The 14,590-nt window shown below is 41.0% G+C and overlaps 1 protein-coding gene across 1 annotated transcript in view; it reads left to right on the forward strand.

The window, feature by feature from the left end:
* Positions 1-14,590, forward strand: part of cdkal1 (CDK5 regulatory subunit associated protein 1-like 1) — a 258,244-nt gene that overhangs the window by 132,623 nt on the left and 111,031 nt on the right. The gene's annotated exons all lie outside the window — the stretch shown is intronic.

Here is a 14,590-nt window from a genome sequence, read left to right on the forward strand (position 1 = left end):
CTTCTGGTGTGCAGTGAGTAGAGACTGGGAACTGTGTGCATGAAGAGGAGTGTGTATTCAATGTAGGGAAGTGGTATTCCTGATTCTTCCTCTTTGGTTTGAACCCCAAAGAGAGGCTGGATCACTTTTTGCTAATAGCAAAAAGTACCGGTATGTTTAAGACGAAGTTTGTGTTTCTTGACTCCAATAGTGGAGTAACGGTATTTTGTATGCTTTCCTCTCCTGTGTGTGTTTCTGTCTGTCCTGACACGTTTCTCTCTCTAGCCACAGTCACTGTCACTCCAGGTCTTCGGCTAAACAAGTTGTTGAGCGTTTCTGCTTGACTGGACAGCCTGTCGCCACATCTGTCACTTTGCAGAAAACCCTGTGCCTGATTCCCTTCGACCCCCCGTTGCATGTTTTTGTGTCTGTGTGTATTTGGGTGGGGGGGGGGGGGCAATTTAACTGTAAAGCTACTTGCCTAGTAGCTAAAACTGTATGTAGCAAGATGTTTGTTTTACTTTGCTTCTAGACGTTTAGTTTTCTGCAGTAGTAGCCTTTGTTGCAATGAGCTCTATCTGAGATGCAACTCACAGTAAACAATTTCTGGATCCAACAATTAATTATGCACCAATTAATGTTGTTGGCCGAATGTTGTCTTTTTCCCCCACCAAAATGACCTCAGACAAGAAAACCTCATTTCTGCCATTCAATACCAAAAAAATTACAAAATGCTTAAAAAAAGACACCGAGGGAGGATAAGAAGGACGGATGCAACAACATTGTCATCCCCTATGTAGCCGGTGTATCAGAGAAACTCAGGAGAGTTTTCTCCAAGCACGACATCCCAGTGTACTTCAGACCCAGCAACACGCTCAGACAGAAACTGGTTCATCCCAAACACAAAACTTCAAAACACAAACTCAACAATGTGGTGTATGCTGTACAGTGCAGCGAGGAATGCCCAGACCTCTACATTGGAGAAACCAAACAGCCACTTCACAAGCGCATGGCACAATATAGAAGAGCCACCTCCACGGGACAAGACTCAGCAGTTCATCTGCATCTAAAGGACAAAGGTCACTCTTTCGATGATGCCAATGTTCACATTTTGGACAGAGAGGACAGATGGTTTGAAAGAGGAGTGAAAGAAGCCATTTACGTCCACTGTGAGCGACCATCTTTGAACAGAGGCGGTGGTTTACGACACCAACTGTCTGCCATCTATAATCCAGTTTTGAGATCCCTTCCCAGACGCCTTAACGCCCACAATTGGGTTGCAGGTTTCTAAGAACTGAAAATCAGACCCCTTCTTGTGGACTTGCACTTTACTTTTTATGTATATCCTTGTCTGCCAATGTAATCTCTCTGCAAACTATGGCTATGGATACTTATGCAGCATAAGTTGTGGACAAAAAGGATGCAAACACTAATGTCTATGCATGTTCAAACATGTGGTTGCGATTGAAGATCGTTCCCTGAAAAGCTTTGGCCTTTGGTTTTCACTGTCTAATCTTACTGGGACCAGTCAGTTCCTGCCTTTGACTACTCTGCCCAAAAAGCACATTATGGCCTTGGTTCTTTGAGAATAGAGTTATTGAACTATACATTTCTTTCAGTTGTATGGACCTCAGCTTTTTAACGGATTTAATACAGAACTGGTGCCTCATGAAAATGCAAGTATTTACATAACATAATATTGTGCAATGTAGCGCTCAGTTAACACATATGACACAGAATAACGCAGTAATACATTTGCAAATATTTAAAACACAGCTGCAAATGCACTGAATACTTATTAGAGTTGCTTTATTAATTAACACTCACACAGGGTCACACAGAGTGCAAAGTTCTTTTGGGCTTGCTACAGTAACTAATTCCAAAGGCACACGCACACACACCGCATAAACTGGCTCAATGAATTAACAAACACAAACATCATGCCTGCAGGTGTCATGAATATATTAGCATAAGTACTGACCGGACCTATAATTATTTATCACATTAATGCCCGCACATGCACACACGTGCACACACGCTCACACAAACCAAGAAATTAGGTCAGCACCATTGAAATGAGTGGAATTAAGCCTTATTATGTCTGATTAATAACACAGCTGTAAAAAGTCTGGTGTGTTTGTATGTCACTGGGTCCTGTATGACCATATGTATATACAGTATATGTGATTATACATATTTATGTGTGTGTATGTTTGTCCATTATGCTAACATCTTGACAGCTGATATTAACCAGTACAAACCTCAATGACTTTTTAATATGGACAAATTTCCATATGTTATTCTCATGGTTAAAAAGTGTGTGTGTGTGTGTGTCTAATGGTCTTATTGTTTTGCAGTTCTTGGAGTCTCTGACAGAAATTACATCTACCCCTGCAGCACCTGTGGGTTTTATACAATGACATAGTTAGTAGTAACATGCTTAAATATATATTTTGGTATTATAAGAGGGCTGATAATGACTTAATTGAACGTATAACCCTGCCTTGAGAACATACCGAGAAAATTGCTTCCTGACTCTCACAAACTACTGTGTGTAGAGTTCACTGTTGAAGGAATGGCACTATGGTTTGTCACAATCATGCAAACAGACGTTTTGAGTCTTACCTAAAGTATATCAGTTGTTGGGCTTCTTGCATCACTGTCTTGTTAAGGCTCATGCACTCCATTGCAACCATATGAAAAAGAAATATAAGACACTCATTGTACATGTTTGTTATTTTGGTATTAGATGTAATTTCTCATATTATGCATTGCTCACAGATGCCCTTTACACATTTTTCCTCATGCCAAATTGTAATTGGGTGTCAATAACAGGAAAATAGGAGAAAAATGCAAAAGAATATCTAAATTGCACAGGTGTCAGGATATTTTTAAATTCATTCAAACATCAAACGTTTAAATTATTTTTGTGTCATTACTTTTTGAACACTTAAACATTCGTACTGGCTGTCAGGCTGCATGAAACTTTTACGAGTTACTTGTGATTGTTTGCTAACTCATTAACATATTTCTTTTTTGTGGTCTTTAAATCTTGTCCCCTTGGTATATTTATGTTTTAATGCTACATGATTATGAAACTTCAGCAAAAAAATTAAAAAATCCTCAGATAGTTCCCACCTCCATCTTTCCCTGCCCATTAATTCACTGAACTCCTCGTATTTTAGTGGAAGCAACACTGTCGTGAAGCACTTAAGGCAGTTAAAGGGCTGCTTTTGGTCCCAATCCTCTCATGTGTAGTCATTCATCATCTTGGAAAACAGGCAGCTTCTACAAGTACACACAGACACACACAGAAAAGACAAGCGTGCATATGTGTCATCTTTCCCCCATTACTCTGTTTGTATTCATATAAACACACTGTTACAGTCACACACATAGAAACAATAGGCACATAAACATTATACTTGGAGCTCCCTTGCCAATTACTTTTGATATATCCATATAGTGTGTCTGACCCATATCTTCCGTGACATCACGTGTGCACATATGTGTGCACATACAAACAAGCTTTGATGTATTGAGAGGCTCTGCGTTATGCATAGACGTGCACAGAAGGTCATGCCTGCAGTTCGTAAACTATTCAAAAGTAGGTTAAAGCTGATGTGTTGTTGTTTTTTAAAGGATTGTGTAGGCTCTTAATTAAAGCTATGCATGTATATTCACTTATGCACGCGACACACACACATACACCAAACATGCATGTGCAGCATGCACACATACATGTAATTGGTGTAAACATGCTTGAGAGATATTTGCATATACCCGCGTGTGTGTGTGTGTGTGTGTGTGTTGGGTTAATCCGTGATGATGATGCTACCTGCCAAGACACCCACGCATCACATCAACAGTTGTTGCTCTAAACTAAGCTGCTTAATTACTGCAATTAAACTCTGTGTGTGGTGTTTGTGCATAGGCTGCAGTGTGATAATGTGTGCAGTGGAGACTGAATACGTGTGTGAAGCTTCTTGATGTATAAAAATGTTTCTTAGTAAAGTTTAGAAATGTTTGTGAAAGCTGCTGAATACGTAAATATCAGATGAATTAAATGAAATTGTGAAGTGACATCACACATATTTACTTGTTAGCCGATTAAACTAATAATTACGTACTCAGTGTACCGTTTGAATCCTTAAATGTCTTTCATATGAAAATTCAGAAGAACGGAATTTTTTTTTATGGAGTAAATGGATTTCTATTAACAAATCTATCTGTTATCCCTAAACTAAAATGTTTCCCCCCTTCTTCTTTTTCCAGCAAATTTTTTTGCTTAATTCAGTCTCACAACACGAGCACTCGCTTTTCTCCCTCTCCTTCCACATTCATCATTTAATTTCTCAAGTTGCTTTTCCTGACATCTGCCCCAGAATCTTTTACTGTGTAGTGGTGGGTGGGGAGGTTTACTGTGGAGGCAGACAGCCAGGGGGTAGTGGATGATGGAGTAGGATAGGGGAGGGACTGATGTGACTGAAGGTCAGACGGGCCTTCCAGTCAGACCCACAGTACAGAAGTGTTGCATGGTTGTGTGTTTTCCGTGTGTGTATATTTTCATATGATGAAGAACTTAATGATTTATTGGAAAAGACATGGTTTGTGTTTACAAGCGCGAATTCCTCTTGGACCTTTTAAACGTGTTATTCCACATGTGAGGATTTTATATACTGAGTCATTTTAAAGTGTTTTATTGAAATAAATACAAATTGGTATTTTAAAAATAATATCTTAATATGTTGCTGTCTTTTAGTTTGGCATTATATTCATTGCATAAATCTAGTTTGCTCGTATGAATCTAATTTGGAAATCACTCAATTTACAATTATGTTGTAATAATATTGATTACACATCATTTATATGTAGCCTCTCTTGACTCTTTTCGCTGCCCTCCATATGAATTTCTGGGCACGCACAGATTGAATGTACTTAAGAGGAAATCTATCGATCCACGTTGGGTCTGTGTTGACACTCATCTCTCTTTGGAGGGACCCGAAGTGTGTTTGTGCATATTTATAATCAGTCTTTTTATTGGTCTCCATGAGAAACAAGAAGAGATGGGAATTGTGATCGGTCTGACCAAAGGTACCAAGTTCACAAACTTATAGCTTAGTCGTAGACCAGGCCTGATTTGTGGTGTTTTCTTCTTTGTAGACATTTGTTATATATTATTTTTTTTTGCAAATGTGCAGGGTCAGAGAAACCCCCTAAGTGCTAATATTTATTAGATTGCAGACACTACATTAAGCACATTTTCCGTGACTCAAAGCAACACATAGCTAAACATGGTGTGAACATTGAGCTACCGTGATGAAAACAAGGGTGTGCACATGCTTATGCTTTAGGCTGTCACATTATTTGTGTTAAATTTTGAATAAATTATCAACCAAATATTCAACTAGCAGAATGTTTTGTTTAAAGCAACCAAACGTGGTTGCCCTCTGTTTCACATGCTTTTCTACCATGTGTATACTGTAACATGTTTACAGCAATTCAAATAATGTATTTAGAGAAAAAGAAATATAGTAGGAAATATTTAAAACCACCATTCCTGTGTGTCCAGTTTACCTATCCGCCATAGTTGCTGGTAGTTTAGTGGAGGAGAAATATATTTGAGTCAACGATTGGATAGGAAAAAAAATATTAAAAATTGATTTTCTGTAGAATCATACAATTGGTGGCCGTGGAACTGTTACTTTTATCAAGGAACGGGACCGCGGCACATCTCCTACACGCACGGACTGTTTACTCCAGAGATCAGCTGATCGCCCTGATGCCGGCCGGTTCGCTGGCCAGGCCCGCAGAAGTACCAGCTGAAATTTGGAGGAAAACACATCGGGGATGCAGAGGTCAAGGACAGAAGAGAAGAAAAAAGGTGACGGTGAGACAGCGGAGGCTCGAAGCGAGGAGGAGGTTTAAACCGTGTCTGCCGTCTATCGTGATGGGTAATGTGCGATCGTTGGCAATTAAAATCGACGAGCTCTCAGCACTGGTACGGAGTCAGAGGGAATACCGAGAGTGTAGCCTGATGTGTTTCACCGAATCATGGCTGCACCAGGACATTCCCGATGAGAATGCTTCCGTGGAAGGCTTCCACACTGTTCGGGCGGACAGGGACAGCATCGCTAGCGGTAAGCGGAAAGGAGGTGGGCTTGCTGTTTTAGTTAACAACCGGTGGTGTAACCCTGCCAACATAACAATCAAAGAAAGGATTTGTTGCCCGGACACTGAACTGTGTGCTGTTGGACTCAGGCCGTATTATTTACCCAGGGAATTCTCTCACGTCATCTTGGTGGCTGTTTATGTTCCCCCCTCTGCTAACCCCACAGCTGCATGTGACACTATCCACTCTGCCATAGCTCGGCTACAGACTCAGCACCCGAGTGCCTTTATTGTGATCTCGGGTGACTTCAACCATGTATCACTGGACAATACACTACCAACATTCAAACAATATGTGGACTGTCCCACCAGGGGAGAGAAAACTTTAGACTTACTGTATGCTAACGTCAAGGATGCATACAGCTCCTCCTCCCTCCCCCCACTTGGTAGGTCAGATCATAACCTGATTCACCTCACCCCCCGCTATGTGCCAATTGTGAGGAGGGAACCTGTGACCACCAGGACTGTCAGGAGGTGGTCAGAGGAGGCCTTAGCAGAACTACAGGGCTGTTTCGAGGTGACCGACTGGGAAACACTCTGTGAGCCTCACGCCGAGGACATCAATGGGCTTACTGAGTGTATCACAGGCTACATAACTTTCTGCACCGACTCCATTGTTCCAGCTCAGACTGTTCATTGTTACCCAAATAACAAGCCGTGGGTGACTAAGGACATCAAAGCCCTCCTCAACAACAAGAAGAGGGCTTTCAGAGGGGGCAACAAAGAGGAGGTGAGGAAGATCCAGGTGTTACTAAAGGACAAGATCAGAGAGGCTAAGGACAATTACAGGAGGAAGCTGGAGTGGAAACTCCAGCAGAACAGCATGAGAGAGGTGTGGAGGGGCATGAAGACCATCACTGGATTCAGGCCAACCAACAGCAGGGGAACTGAGGGAGGTGAGAATAGAGCCAATGAGTTGAATCTGTTTTTCAATAGATTCGACACCACAGTGTCTGCTCCTACCCCCACAACCTCACCTGTAGTCAGCCTGGAATCCAGAGCCACACCACTGTGCCAGCCTCTCTCTTCACATGGCGCTGTTGCCTCCTGTGAGATTCCTGACACCCCTCCCCCACCCATCACCTTCACTCAATACCAGGTTGAGATGCAAATGAGGAGACTTCACTCAGGCAAGTCTGCTGGACCAGACGGAGTGAGTCCCCTTGTCCTCAAGACCTGTGCCCCCCAGCTGTGTGGAGTCTTTCATAAACTGTTTATGCTGAGTCTGAGTCTGCAGAGGGTCCCGGTGATGTGGAAGACATCATGCCTCGTCCCTGTACCAAAGACGCCACGTCCCAGTGGCCCCCAGGATTACAGGCCCGTGGCACTGACCTCCCACATCATGAAGACCCTGGAAAGGCTCATCCTGGACCAGCTGCGACCCATAGTAAGACCACACCTGGATCCCCTTCAGTTCGCTTATCAGCCTCGTCTCGGAACTGAGGACGCCATCATCTACCTGCTCAATCGTGTCTACACCCATCTGGACCAGCCGGCGAGCACTGTGAGGGTCATGTTTTTTGACTTTTCCAGTGCTTTCAACACCATCAGGCCGACCCTCCTGGGTGATAAGTTAGCAGCGATGCAGGTGGATGCTTCTCTGGTGTCCTGGATTGTTGATTACCTGACAGGAAGACCACAATGTGTACGTCTCCCACAGTGTGTGTCTGACAAGGTGATCAGCAACACAGGGGCACCACAGGGGACTGTCCTCTCCCCCTTCCTCTTCACCCTCTACACCACAGACTTCAGCCACTGCACAGAGACCTGCCATCTTCAGAAGTTTTCTGATGACTCTGCGGTGGTTGGATGCATCAGCAGGGATGATGAGACAGAGTACCGGGCTGTGGTCGACTCCTTTGTCACGTGGTGTGAGCAGAATCATCTGCAGCTCAACGTGGCAAAGACCAAGGAACTGATCGTGGACTTCAGGAAGACCAGGAAACACTTGACCCCTGTTTCAATTCAGGGGGTCAGTGTTGACATTGTGGAGGACTATAAATACCTTGGAGTACACATTGACAATAAACTGGACTGGGCTAAAAACACCACAGCACTTTACAGGAAGGGCCAGAGTCGTCTCTATTTTTTGAGGCGACTGAGGTCCTTCAACATCTGCCAGAAAATGCTGAGGATTTTCTATGAGTCTGTTGTGGCCAGTGCGATCCTCTATGCTGTTGCATGCTGGGGGAGCAGGCTGAGGGTCGCAGATGCCAACAGACTTAATAAACTAATCCTTAAGGCCAGCAATGTTGTGGGGATGGAGCTGGACTCCCTCAAGGTGGTGTCGGAGAGGCGGATGCTGTCCAAGATAAAGACAATGTTGGATAACACCTCCCACCCACTCCATGACATGCTGGTCAGTCACAGGAGCACGTTCAGTGAGAGACTGAGATTACCGAAAAGCACCACTGAACGACACAGGAAATCATTCCTGCCTGTGGCCATCTCCCTGTACAACGCATCCATTTAACACACTGTTTGCTGCTACAACTACACATGTTTCTTTTCCAACTTTTTATTTATGAGTGACTTATGTATGTATGTATGTATATATATGTATATATTGTACTATTCTTAGTTAGTGTATTGTCTGTCTTGTCTTAATGTTGGTTTAAAATGGAGCACTGTAACAAAAAATAATTTCCCCCAGGGATCAATAAAGTATTCTGATTCTGATGATTCTGATTCTGAATTGACTGGACTGGTGGATGATCATTCAAATATATATATAACTCAGTTTATTGGAGTACCTTGGTATCAGTCAAACTGGCATACTAGACCTACAACCATGCAATAACTATGCAATATTCCAGCATGATGTGACAAAGTCCTGCAGAGGTTCTCGTGATGTTAGGAGTACTTACATATTTCAGTGTTTAAATGTATCATTAAAGTTGAATTTTTCCACAACAAAAGTGGGTTGAGGTGACATGCCTGTGATTCGGTTTTCAAGTTCTTGTAAGGTTCGAGTTCATTATGCTCTTGGGTAACTCTTCCCCTTGGTGACTGTGTAGTTGGGTCAGTGTAAGTATCCCAGGGTGTAGTTGGTCAAACAGGCTCTCACTGATAAAATCTTGTGTTTCTGAGGCCACCACTTGATATCTTTTCCTCAACAATACTTTTGCTGATTTTAGTCAGACTATCTTGAATGAATCATGCCTGAACTGTTTTGTTTTTCTTTTTCAATTGTCTATTTGTTGGTCACTTTTCATCTTCATTAAAGTGCTTTGGAAACAGGGGAGAGTTCCTGTAGATTGCTTTAGAGGGCTTTGGATTGCCAATTTAATAACCTTCAGTTAATCAGCTATGTCCTATAAACAGCTTGAGGGATAGAAAACTCCTTTTTGCTTAGAATAACACATTTTTTACGCTTGGACAGTTTGATGCTATTTTCCAGTTTTCACAGTGTTAATTAGTCAAAAGTGTTTAATCAGTGTCATTTGACCACTGCTTCAACCGTAACAATGCAAGAAAATCTAAACATGTTCAGATTTGCATCATTGTTTGTATCATTATGTTTTTGTTTTGGAAAGGAAGTGTGCTTATGTACATATTTTCAAAATTAGTATTCAGATAATACCTATTAACTATAACATATTTTTGCAAAAAATACAACAGTTTTAACCTTACAATAGGAATAAATGAAATTTCTTCATCATTTCTGTGTTATTTTGATTGTAAATATAGCAGATATGTAATTGTGTTATAGTTTATTCTGTTTGGAAATACTAGTAATTTTACATTACAGTGTGGACACACTGGAAAGCATCCAGCCTCTTTGATTATTACATATACGTCTTACATGACAACATGACTAGTACATGTACTTCTAAAAAGTATGGAAGCTGAACAGAAACAGGCCTGTCATGGAAATAATTAAATGAAGGTGTTTATGATTAAGTGGAAAAAAATCCAAACCTACATGACCCTGTGTGGAAAAGTGATTGCTCCCTAATCCTAATAACTGGTTGGGCCACCCTTAGTAGCAACAACTGTGATAACTGGCCATGAGTCTTTTACAACCCTGTGGAGGATTTTTGGCCCACTCATCTTTGAAGAATTTTTGTAATTTAGCCACATTGTTAATGCTGTGAAACCCTCCAGCTTGTTTAAGGTCATGCAACAGCATGTCAATCAGACTCAAGTCAGGGCTTTGACTAGGCCACTCCAAAGTCTTCATTCGTTTTTTTCTTAAACCATTCAGGGGTGGACTTTCTGGTGTGTTTTGGATCATTGTGCTGCTGCAGAACCAAAGTGCATGTTAACTTGAGGTCACGAACAGATGGCCAGATATTCTCCTTCAGGATGTTTTGGTAGAGATCAGAATTCATTGTTCTGTTTAGTCTTCCAGGTCATGAGATAGCAAAACAGCCCTAGACCACCACACTACCACCACCATTTTACTGTTGGTATGATGTTCCATTTCTGTGTTACTTTCATGCCAAATGTAACGCCACTCAAACCAAAAAGTTTTGTCTCGTCAGTCCACAGAATATATTTCCAGATATCTTAGGGGGGATCATCAAGATGTTTTTCTGGCAAATATGAGATGAGCCTTTTTGTTCCTTTTGGACAGCAGTGGTTTTCTCCTTGAAACATGGATGCCATTTTTGCCCAGTCTCTTTCTCATTGTTGAATCATGAACTCTGACCTTAACTGAGACATGTGAAGCCTGTGGTTCTTTAAAGTTGTTCTTGGTTCTTTTTTGACCTCTTGGACGACTCATCAATATGCTCTTTGAGTAATTTTTGTCAGCCGGTCACTCGTGGGAATCTTCACTACTGTTCCAAGTTTTCTCCATTTTTGTATAATGAATCTCACTGTGGTTCACTGGAGTCCCAAAGAAAATAAATAGAAATTGCTTTGTTAACCTTTCCAGACTGATATTTCAGTGACTTTGTTACTTTTTGGGATCATTTAGCCTGCTTTACTTTGTCAGACAGGTTCTATTTAAGTGATTTCTTGATTCATCAGGTCTGCCAGTAATTAGGCCTGAGTGTGTTTAGTGAAACTGAGCTCAACTTTCCCAAAAAATTAGTTAATTCATGATTTAACAAGAGGGGCAATTACTTTTTCACACAGGACCAGTGCGGTTTGGATAACTGTTCCCCCTTAATCAATGAAATCATCATTTAAAAACTGCGTTTTCTATTTACTTTGGTTATTTTTGTCTGATATTAACATTTTTTTGATGATCTGAAACACGTAAGCGTGAGAAATAAGCAAAACACTAGGAAATTAGGAAGGGGGCAAATACTTGTTACAGAGTGCCTGCAGACCGTACCATGTTGAAAGATGCAACATGGTACGGTCCTAGACCGTAGCACCGTACCATTGCAAGATGTCCATTTTGACTTTAATGAAAAAGTGCTGCATTCAGGCATACAGCTGACACTATGAGGTGCTGTCAGATTAATGGGGAAGAATCTGTGTCTAGAAAGCACCTTTCATATTGTGAGGATAAGAGCCAAAATTTAATTGCAAGTATAGAAATGTCCTCATTACATTTAGTCTAAAATGAAAACTTGTCCATAAAAGCAAACCCAGACACAGCAAACAAGTATTTGACCGAGACTGGGTGTGATGATGGTTTTGTATGGTTTATTCAGGCGCACTGATGGTGTTGTTCTTGGACAAAGACGAATGGAACTTGGACATGCGTGCAACTGTTTCCTCTGTGGTCAAGCTTTCTCTCTCAGCTTGTAGGTTTGGGAATGCGGTCATAAGTGCAGATCTATCTCACTGAGTGTTTTGTTTTACCTTTGTTTGATTTTGTTTTGCATATCAGGACTTTTTAAAATCCTGACATGCTTTTTCACTCCCCTGTCTGTGCTATGCTTTGTCAGGATGAAGTGAATGTTAATAGCGTTTAGGAAAACCCACCTGTGTTTGGAACTGCTCTGACATCAAACTACATCATAAAGTGGTTGGAAAAAGGACTTGGGTCAAATGTTAATGTGTAATGTCAACACACACAGGCCAAAGCACAGTGGAAATGTGTCCCTCCTGACTTTGTTGCATGGGATTCATCTTCCCATATTTAAAAAAAATAAAAATAAAACAATGATAGTACATGATCAATATTCATATTTCTCAATGGTATCAGAGGCCAAAATGTGCTCAGAACAGTATTTCCTAAACCATTCAGCAGTGTACATACTTTCTACTTACCAGAAAGTATTTATTGAAGTAAAACCACTCGCAGCCAGATAATATAATCATGGCAATTAGGCGTACTGTATATAAATTATTTTCAAGTACATTATGAAAAGCAATGGCTAATGCGCTATTAGGTTCACAAATGTCTCCTGACAGACATCGTGACGTTTTTGCACCATCTTGACAGGAGACAATTGTCAGCCCTTTACCACTGTGACCTCTCGTCACTACACGTAAACAAAAGCAGAGGAAGCAGATGTGCAGCTTGTATAAGACCAGATACAGAAGGGCAGGCATTTCCTAATAGCTGCCTCCTCTCTGTATTTGGCCAACAATAACACCGTTGGCACACCTGACACAAAAGAACCGAGAAGCAAGCCAAAAGGGCAAATTACTGGGTAGGTTATTGAGTTGAGCTGGAGATCTGTGCATGGCTGTGGCCTTGAGTAAACATAAGAGACTTTTGCAAAGCATCACCCTGCTCAAAACATAATTAACAGGGGATTCAGAAATATTTCACAGCAAACAATATATATGCTTACTATTTGTACAGCATTATTGGACTGGAATCACAAGAATGTTGTTTTGGAAGGAAGCAATTTAGCTCAGAGGTCATTTCAAAGTACGTTTGGCTGTGAATGAGGCCATCATTTGGTCAGTGTCTTTCTGCAACAGTTAAGCTGAAAAGGACAGTGTTATTGTGCTGGTTTTGGTCATTACTGGTATGTAGATGATGCAGTCAAGGTCCTTGACTTGGTAGTGACATTGGTATTACTGAGCCTAAACAAGCTGATTTGAGCTGTCCATGGAATTGCTATCAATGCTTTTCTTTACCTTTAAAAGATGGGAATGTGACAAATTAAATAAATACAGTAAATACTGCAGTAAATAAACACCATTACAAATTAATATTAGAAGATAACACGTCTATATGAGATATGCTCAACCTCTGGGGTGGTTTGAAGATGTCTGGTGGCCAGCAGCAGACGGGAAGGTCTTATGCCTGTGAGGAGACACGTTGCTTAAAAACGTACTTTCTAAGCATAATAAATTGAATGAATTAAATAATGATAGGGAGTTTAATGAACTAGGTTATTATTAAATATTGTCCGAAGGTGAAATATGCATCGGATTAATTGCACACTGAAGCTATCTTGATATATTCTTATACAGTGTGCATGCTGGCCTGATGTGATTTAAGCATGTGTGATTGATGGATGCATTTGATTGCGATTTTAGACGCGGCTGGCGACAGAAATCATTAGTGCTTCTTAATGTCGACGATGAGCTCTGGAAATGCTTTAATTCGACTCCAGACAATTACACCGTCATCATTTTTAATCTATCTGGCCCATGCTCACCTCTATACACACACACATACACACACACTGTCCAATTAGCCAAACGGTATGACCACATGCATCTTTCTGTCTGTCTCTGCACAGCTAATGATAATGATGGTTGTGTGCATTTGCGTGTGTGTTCCTAATACTTGTCCCCCTGCAAGTGCAAATGTGTTTATGTGTGCCTGTGTGATATAATATGTCTTAACACATAGCTTAAACAGACACTCAGCCATTTCCGGACCTGCAGTCAAATGACACTCATTAAGCTCTAGCGCTGAGCGTTGCTCTAATTTAGCATGAAGCCAGTTGATCACCCCCTCTTGCTGAATTTGACCTTCACATTCCTGCAATCCATGTTTACAACACTGGTATTTTTAATACTTGTCAGTGACTGTCATAAATGGGGTTTCTATCAAAGACCTGGCATATATAAGCAATGACAACAAAAGCTTCAGAGTGGCAGTGAAATAATGATACCTGAGAGAAGGTGAGATAATGACATGGAACCTTTGGAGCTTGAGCTTGGCTGTCATAACTATTTACATTAGTATTTCTAATAACAGATGAAGAAGGAAGTAAAACAGAGTAAAAACCAACTTTTACGTTTATTCTGACAGTTGCTTAAAGAAGAAGAAAATAATGTGATGTGAGGAGACTCCCGCAGAGAATTATAGCTACGAGAGCAGGAGAGAGTTTTACGAAGGGCATTTTAAAGCTTTTTCAGGTGTTACTCATTAGTCAGGAACACAGACGGTAATTGTTAATTGGACTTATTTTAAGCAGACAGCCATAACGGGCTGTATGGATGTCAAAAATAGGACCGTGAAGCAGTTTGCAGAATGCTATCAGCAAACTTCTGACCTCAAATTAGCCAAAGTTTTGAAAGTTTCAAATATGTAGCGCTAAAATCAACTTTGGATAATACATGGTGG

Source organism: Astatotilapia calliptera, chromosome 11 (assembly GCF_964374335.1).
Source record: "Astatotilapia calliptera chromosome 11, fAstCal68.1, whole genome shotgun sequence".
Lineage (NCBI taxonomy): Eukaryota > Metazoa > Chordata > Actinopteri > Cichliformes > Cichlidae > Astatotilapia > Astatotilapia calliptera.